This window comes from Dromiciops gliroides, chromosome 6 (genome assembly GCF_019393635.1).
Source record: "Dromiciops gliroides isolate mDroGli1 chromosome 6, mDroGli1.pri, whole genome shotgun sequence".
Lineage (NCBI taxonomy): Eukaryota > Metazoa > Chordata > Mammalia > Microbiotheria > Microbiotheriidae > Dromiciops > Dromiciops gliroides.
Genome location: NC_057866.1, coordinates 58908946 through 58918467, shown reverse-complemented (window position 1 = coordinate 58918467; position 9522 = coordinate 58908946). Strand labels below are relative to the sequence as shown.

At 35.6% G+C, this 9522-nt stretch overlaps 1 pseudogene; it reads left to right on the top strand.

Annotated features, from left to right (window-relative positions):
- The first annotated feature begins 5726 nt into the window (after positions 1-5726).
- Positions 5727-6095, top strand: LOC122732917 (annotated as a pseudogene).
- Positions 6096-9522: the final 3427 nt, after the last annotated feature.

The following is a 9522-nucleotide window of genomic DNA, read 5'->3' as shown; positions in this document are numbered from 1 at the left end:
GTCATCTCTGTCCTCCTCATGTCACAAAGGCAGCCACACCTAATCTTATCCCCCCAAGGGGTGGGGGAAACTGGAATGAAGGGTGGTGGTCCTGGAGCTAACTGGATCCAGATTGGGTGCCACTTATCTCTTTAGGTGTGTATGTCCTTTGGTTTAGTTTCTTAAGGAGAAGGTTCCTTGATTTCCCCCCAGAAAACTTCTGAGGCACCCCAGGCCCATAACAAAAGAAAATCATTTATATTGAAATGCAGTTATCAAGATATTAAACATATACTCAAATTCATAGATGCCAAGTTAAGATCACCTTATCTACGGAAATAGCATTGCCTTTCATATCAGGTTTAAATGACTCTTGGACCAAAGAAAATGAGCTATCTCAGTAAAGTCTGACATATCACCAAACAAAAACAATCACACAAAACCCCCTCAGGATCTTTTGAGAGCAGGACAGGCTCTCAAAGATGCTGTGCAAAAAACCCTGAATCACCCCATAACAGAAAACAAGTTATGTCCAAATAAGAGATAGAGAATGTTATGAAATGAAAAATGGATGACTTTGATTACATTCAATTGAAAAGGTTCTGTCCAAACAGAAGCAATGCAGTCAAAATTAGAAGCGAAGCTCAGAGTTGTTTTCATTTGCATTCAACAGAAAGGGCCTTGAAAAACAAAGAGGAATAGAAAAAGGAAGACACCATGGTAGCTGAGATATTACCACCCTTTCTGGACAATTTTTCCCCTGACCTACTGGACTGCCATTTTGAAGGTCTGTTCATAACATTTGTCAGATTCATCTTATCAGCCCCAGACAAGAAAGAAGATGCATTGGTCCTGTTCTAAGACAGACTAGATCAGATGAGGTTAACTGCACATGCAACAAGAATTCTACCATGGTTCAAAGACAAAGGTTATTAGAAACAGGATCATTTTGAAATCAAATGGGGTCTCTAAAATGAAATCTAAAAATCCATGATAATGCAAAATTATAAGATAAAGTATTAATCTGAATGACTACTTAACTAAATTGTTGATAGGTTCAGTTTCATTATGCTTTAATAATTCCTTACTGAAAACTTGATAAAGCCAAGAAGGTGGCGTTTTCTTAACTTACAAGTGACCACATGACATCCTGAAATTTAAAAATAATTTGAGTCATTTTCAATGTTTCCAATAATAATCAAATTGTCACTGACAATTTAATAGATATTGCAGCTTAAATGTTTTCAAATTCAAAACTGCAGAATCCTTCCCTTTGGATTTTATCCTGTTAAGAAAAATCTATTCTCTAATCAGCCCTGAACAAAATTAAAGGGTGAGGATGTTTTGTTTAATTTTAATATACTGTCAAGTGTCTCCTATCCATCATAGAGAGCTGTAGATCCAAATTTAATTAAAGACTAGAAGCATGGGTGTCATTATCACCTCTAGTAGCTCTAAAGTGTACTTCAGGTCAATCTGGAATCCCATTGTAGGGAGAACAAACAGAGTTTCCATACTTTAAACAACCCAGTTGACTCTGTGCTATTTATTTGCTTATAATTTATTTTTACTCATTTATTACTAAATTACTTTTTTTTCTTAGAACCAATAATTCTGAAAGCTCTGCAAATGTATAGCCTGACTCAATAAAAATTGTGCAGATTGAGTTTTATGCTCAGAGGCATACTTTGATATAATTTTATCTTCAGACTTATTTATTTATTTATTTAGTAAGGCAATGTTTTCAACTAAGTGTAGCTGCAGGGTTTTTTTTTTCCCCTTCTCCATTTAATCAATGGTTTTAGGCTTGGAGTATTAATCACTTTTAAAGGCAGGGAAATCAAGTTGAAATAAATGAGTGAAAGATTGCAAGCTGCATATTAAATCTGTAAATAGCTGTAAGACCATGAAGACTTTGGAATACCTTAGAGTCATGTTAAAATTTTGAGACCTACATGGATTTTAATGTAGCTTAAGAGTCATCAATATTTACCTTCAAAAGTTAAAAGAAAAAGAAATAAGAATTTAGCACCCTTGGGAATAAAAGGTCAAACCCATGTAACGGGCAAAAGGTCTCCATACATGGACTTGCTTTTATCAAACATAGTTTTACTAATTCCTCAAGTCTATAATGACCTATCTCCCAACTCATATAACATTGTATATTTACCTCTGTGACATTCTATTATCAGAATATAGGCTACAGGGGGGTGAGGACAATGACTCATCTAATTTTTTTGATAAATATTTCCACTTGAATAAGAAACAAACACTTATGAAGTGCCTTGCATGTGGAAAGCATAGTGCTAAGTGCTGGAGATAAGAATTCATATTCTACTAGGGAAGACATATATAGGAGGTTTTGACCACAAGTCAGAGGAAAGGATCCATGTTACTTAGGCTAAAGCAGCAAAGCAGCTTTAATATAATTTCCACTGATAAAATATCTTTTTCTGATTTTGAACATTTGATAGTGCAAATGGTTTTGTTGACCTCAGTTTCCTCACATGTAAATTGAAGGGGTTGGAAGAGGTGATCTCAAAGTTCTTCCCAGCTCAAAATCTATTATATGACACTATATTCTGAGACTTCCCAGAACAAACCCTCAGTGGGTCAATATGAATCAAGAAAATGTAGCAATCAGTCCCCTGATAACTGACCAGTCCCCAAGATTGGATTTGTGAGAACAGAGATAGGGGGCTTTTATCTATAGGTTATGTTATGGCAACTTACTGATCATTTTTTTTTGTTTTATTTTTTAGTGAGGCAATTGGGGTTAAGTGACTTGCCCAGGGTCACACATCTAGTAAGTGTTAAGTGTCTGAGGCTGGATTTGAACTCAGGTACTCCTGACTCCAGGGTGGGTGCTCTATCCACTGTGCCACCTAGCTGCCCCACACTGATCATTTTTGATCTAGAAAATGATATGTCTAGACATCTGTCCCAAGAAGATTATTCTATCAACACTATGAAGTAGACATTGTAAAAGGGAGATTCTGAATGCAGAAATATAAGGTAGAGAGTTATTAGGATAAGTCAGGTAAGGGGTTATTTGGGCCTGAACTAAGGAGAGTAGAAGAGGGACCCTGAAAGTGAGTTTTTTGGGTGGAAGGTAATTGACAGAAATTGACAACTGAACGAAGATAAAGACTAGGAGAGGATGGGGGAATTAAGAGAAAGCAAAGAGTTATAGATTGTACAGGTTTTGAGCTTGTGCTAGTTGGATGATAATGTCATAAAAAAGAAATATTGATGTTAGCAGAAGAAAGGCATTCAGTTCAGTTTTGGTGTCTTAAGTCCATTACTGGCAGCTGAGGATATTGTTTTGGCATTTAGAAATGTGGCAATGTAGTTCACAATAGAAATGGGGAGGGGGGAGGTGTTAGAGATATACATTAGAGAGGTGCAATGCCCTCTCTAAACAAACAGTTTTCCTGAACTCTATAATCCCATTTGTTTTTTATAACAAGAAGCCAAATGGGCAAAATAAATTAGTCTTTATCAGATTTAAAGCTACTATTATTCCCCCTACTACTTTCTAATCCAGGGCCTCTGGAAGGGAAGACAATAGGGAATATTTGACCACTTGTTTTCTTTGTTACCCATTAGCAGCATATCAGCCTCTTAGGTGAGGTGATATAGAGGTTGCTTATGATCAATTATGGGAACACACAATGGCAGATGGGGGTATGGTAAAAAAAAAATAGCAAATGACAAGGGTCAAAGTTCAGAGTTTACAAGGTTCTTATGATTTAATTCTGATTTTCTACTAGTTTCAAGATATCTAATAATTTTTTCTAGTTTCTTCTATCTGGCATTTTTCTTTTACTTCTGGGTATTTCTATGAGTTCAGTTTTTGTTTCATCCACGTATAATTATATGGCAAAACTTCCAGTATCAACCCTCTGGTAACTATTTCACTAGTTCTCAGTATGACTTATTGGAGTCTAGTCCTAGGAAGAAACTTGTTTCCAACTGCCCATCTTTTGCCCTACTCCCTAGCCTGGGCAACTGAAGATTTTTCACTTTGACCTATAAGCCAGAGTCTATGAAAGACTTTTCTTCTCACCAATAACTCAAATGAAAAGAATTATTTCCTATCTAGGGCCAAAAGCAACAACCCTTGTTGAATCAAAGGTCTTTGTGCTTATCCTATCTAGAGGTTACTAGGCTTTTGTCCCTTTTAAAGCTATCACACTCTTTGTTCTGGCTATACTCCTGCAGCACATTTTACATAGTGAATCTTTAGCAAGCTTCAGGCCTTGATGGAAAAATTGTCTCTCTTTTCCTTTGTGATGGTTGTGGTACCATAGACCTGATGACTTGGGCCCAAGTCACTGTGGGCTTACATTATTATATCACATTACTTTGTATAACCTTTCATCATACTAGAATGCTTTCTAGTTTAGAACCTTTGTTATCATTCAGCCATACCCTTAGTGCTACACTTTTGGCTGAGCTAAACTCACTGACATACCTATGGATCAACAGAAACTGGTTCCATTTTCAACCTGGTATATGAATATTTTTCTAGTCTAGATCCTAAGCCACTGGCCTTGTTGGGCATAATACCCTGGAGATGATTTCATAGGCTATATGTCTTTACTACTAGCATCTTTCCATGCTTTACCCTCCTCTGATCTGGTAGGGTCAGCTCTGTACAGGGGCCATTTTTATTAAAGTGATAAGAGAAGTATTGGTAGTGCATAAAATCTCCTTATGTCTTTTTTTAAAATGAGACAATGTTATAGATCTTTAGACATCACATGGGTTTCAAAGACGATGATAACATTTGTTATCTCAATGGTTACAACTGCCTGAAGCTCAATAAATTACTAGATCTTAATAAATTATCATGAAAAGCAGAAACAGAAGAAAATCAATTCCTGATGCTTAAGATAGATATAAAATAATCTAAGGAAAAATCTTTCTTTAGAGCACAGATAATAGAATAAATGATCTTTACAAGTATGGAAAAACATAGTAAAATATATTTTTTTGAGATATGCCTTTTGGAGGATATTTTAAGCCTTTTGATAGATACAAAATAAGGGAAATTGAATTAGATATTAAATTCTTGGTTTTTTTTTCTTTTACCGGATAGTTTTATTTTATATTAATCTAATTAAAACTGTCTTCTCATTTAGTTAAAAAAAAAGAAGAAAAAGAAAAAGAAAACTAACCAAAATGATTCATCCATAGATAATCTTTTTGTTTTCTTCCTACTTTCATATGGGCTCTCCTAAAAACACTTTCTGTGGTTTCCTTCTGTGAGGCATAACAGGAACAGTTGATCAAATGTTCACCAGAATAGTAACACTATATGAGGTAGCTATTCCTCAGTGCCTACATCAGACTATGAGAGCATGTTTTATACTAAGTGGTTAGTGTAGAATTAGCTATTAGAAATTAGTTAATAAATCATTCATGTTTTAGTGAACATGTCAAGTGAATAGAAAAAAAGAATAAAAACTACTGATGTGATTTTAAGGTGTCAAAGGCTCCATTTCCCCAGATATCTTCTTTCATAGTATATGAACTTCCCAACATACATGAATCATCTAGGCTAAGGCATTATATTGTACTGTCCAAATACAAATGTCATCTCTAATGAGTAACAATGCAAACATTATCACGGTCTGACCTGGCCCACCCAGGTCTGTCCACATGGACTCCACTGGGTTCCTGACACTCCCTCCTCTCATTCCCTGCACTGTGGGTGAGGGGGCAGGCGTGATGGACACAGTATGACACCAGCAACAGGACAAGAAGTTCTCAGCCTGTACCACAGGATTTTCAGACTTGCAAAGGGGTGGCATGCAGCATCGGGGCAGATGGAGGACACCATCAGTGAAAAGCAGCACATTATAAATGAAGCCAGAATGTTATTCCAGAAAAACAAAAATCTTACAGATTCAGAACTACTTAAACAATGTATAGATGAATGCACAGCAAGAATCGAAATAGGATTACATTATCAGATTCCATTTCCAAGGCCTATTCACCTGCCTCCACTGGCCCTCACTCCCCTATAAAGTTGTGGACTTCAAACCCAGGAGAAGCTAAGGAAACTTTCCAAACCATTATATCTCAAGTCTCACAATGAAGTTTCTTAATCCAAGAAATGAATTCTCTGTATTAAATGTGAGCCAGGCAGGGCCTGAACACAAACCAGATGATGGATCTTTTCTCCTTGACCTAATCCCAGTCGGAGAAAGGAAGAACAAAAAGAGTCTTTGCTATCGTTTCTCTTAAACATTCAAAGATTTGGGTCCTTAATCTCATGCCACTAAATTTATATGTCCTTGAAGTTATCAGTACCAGGATGTTGCTGCTAGATAGAAAGATGCTAACACACCAAGATCATTCCTAATCATGATCTTAGTAACTTTAGATGCAAGTGTGAACATACAAACAATTGGGTTTAAACTTAAATTTTAAAGATTAAAAATTTGGGGGAATGTTGCTTTATACACAGAGAGAGAGCTACAGAGTAGAGATATGACAGTAGTTTTTAGCAGCTCTTTTTGAAAGTTCTTAAAATTATGACAATCAGATACTAGTTTTAGACTTGTAAATCTCTGTGGTCTTTATTTTGTGTTTAAGTTTTGGATATATTTAAAATAAGGCCTTTTATCTTTTACTTGTTCTACTGATATCTTTTTTTGGCTCTCTTAACTCAAAGATATACTTTTCATTAATAATCAAGGATGCTAATTTCATCATATATACTCTAGTCCCATCCCCCCTTTAAGTGCTAGTGAAATCTATCATAGTATCTCAGGGAAATTTTGGGGAGAAGGGAAATATCCTAAGTTTTCAGGAACTGATGTAGTCTATTTAATTCTGTGCATTAAATATATACAGTGAAAAAAAAAAGCAAACATTATCAGCAATCCGTCCAACTTTCACTTTCTGAAGTGAAGATTACAGATTATACACTCACATATGTTTGTATATATATAAACATACATGTGCTACATAAATAATATATGTATACAATATACATATGCTAATATACATGCATCCATATATATTGTTTCAGAACTTTTGAGCAGGGCATAGCATTTTAAAAATATGGTATTTTCCCTAACATCATAGTTTAATTAGATCCCATTTGAGCAACTTTCTTTGTTAAAGAATTATAAATCAGTAGGAAGAAATAAATGTGAAATATCAATGGTAAAAAACTATTTTTCATGTGCTGAAACCAAATTTTGAATTGCTCTGTAGTTCTAAATTTGTCAGCATTTTAAGTGCAGTGATATAATCCCTTGAATTCTTCCACACCCTATTGGAATGAAATGATAGCCTACAATTTGATTCGAACTCTTGCCTGAGGACTCTAAACTCTCCCAAAAGCCCCTAGAGAGCAGTGACTTTGTCTTGTATGATTCTGCATCTTTGAGAGTCTCAAAACCACAGAGGGTTTTGAACTACCCAGATGCAAAAAAAAAATACCCTTGAGTAAATGAATGAAAATGACAACTATTTTATCTGATAAATGTGTGGGCTATGATCTATACTTTATTGTGAATTATGTATGTATACTTTATTATGTATTATGAATGTATATTTTATTATGTATTTTTGGCTAGGTGGGCTTAGGGAAATGAAGGGAAACTATTTTGTTTTATTTGGAGGGATGTTCTCCTTTTTCCCATTTAATAATTTGGATAAACAGGATCATTTCTCAAAAACAGACTAAGGACAGGTATGACTGGAAAAATAGATGCTACTTTTATACCTTGGGAACAGCAAAACAAGCAATGAACATTTCTCATAGATTGGGTGTATTTTTCTATGGAGAATTTATGAAAACACTCAAACAAGATTTGAACATGTGAGGAAGGTGTTGAGGGGTTTTAATCCATAGCCATCAAGGAAGCACCCTCACTGATGAGATCAAAGATTCATCTCAGTATCTAAAGAAGGATGGCTTTCTACTGCCAAAAGCATATCTATTGGAGGGATTTGCATCTTTGACAGAAAATTAAAAACAAACAACTACATGATGATTTAGAGCACCTGCTGAGGCTAGATAGGATTTTGCTTTCTGGAGTGATGGCTCTTTAGTAACCTTTATATAACTTTTCTTAGACTTTCTATGTGCTATTGTGTATTGAATACTATATGGGCTATTTTTCCACTAGCCACTTCAATGCATCATTCCAGTCCTTTCAGGCTTTTGTAATTGTCATTTGAGGTGCTTTTCTTTCTCATACTTTTCTTTTTCAAATTTCCATAGTTACTTTGATTTTATTATGACACAAGAAGTCAGTAAAGCCTCCCCCCACCTTTCACTAGTATTTCTCTAAATGTTTTCAGTTTACAAACATGGCTAAGAACAATGCATTGTCTAATAATAATTAAATAATAATACAAACAACAATAATAACTAGCATATATGTAGTACTTACTATCCACCAGGCACTGTGCTAAACATTTATGAATATTTTCATTTGATCATCATGAAAATCCTGGGAGGTAGGTGCTATTATTATCCCATTTTCACAGTTGGGGAAATTGCAACATTCATTAAGTGAAATTCAAAAGCTAGGAAGTGTCTAAGGCTAGACTTCAACTCAAGTCTTTCTATTTCCATCCCTAGCCCTCTATCCAGAGTGCCACTTGTCTGCTTTCAGAAGAAGGATGTGTATGCCAACCCTAACAAAAAATCTATTAATTTCAAGTGTCTTCATATCTTTTTATCCCTCTTTCCCGGATGCCAGATAGATGAAGACATTATTGGTATCTGTCTTTAAGATCCTTGTCATTTAAGTGTGTTGCTCTGTACAAATACTATAAGGGATGGTCACAGGGAGATTGATGCTTGAGAGGGAGACAACCATGTATAAGCTTTCTTGAGATTATATCATGTTTCTGTTGACATGAAGAAGTAGATTTTTAAAAAAATATTTAAATTTTTTTGGGGTGGGGGGCAATGAGGGTTAAGTGACTTGCCCAGGGTCACACACCTAGTAAGTGTCAAGTATCTGAGGCTGTATTTGAACTCAGGTCCTCCTGAATCCAGGGCTGGTGCTTTGTCCACTGCGCCACCTAGCTGCCCCCAGAAGTAGACGTTATTAAGCTACATGGGACAAAGAGGGAAGATCAAATAGAGAAACCGGTACTAAATTACTAACTTGAAAATTCATAGAATTTAGGAATATTAGACTAGAGGAATTATATTCAGGCTTCTTCCTTTATCAAGGAAGAAACTGAAGGCTAAAGGGCTGGCATTATTTGGTATACATTACATAACCATTAGCACTTGCTAAAGAATATGTCACAACTAGGTTGCTCAATGGTTAGAGCACCAGGCCTAGAGTCAGGAAGATTTATCTTTCTGGGTTAAAATCTGGCCTCAGAAACTTACTTGCTGTGTGTACCTGGGCAAGTTACTTAACTGTTTGCCTCAGTTTCCTCATCTGTAAAGCAAACTGGAGAAGGAAATGGAAAACCACTTCAATATCTTTGCCAAGAAAACACAAAATCCTGTCATGGAGAATTAGACACCACTGAACAACAACAACAGCAGTA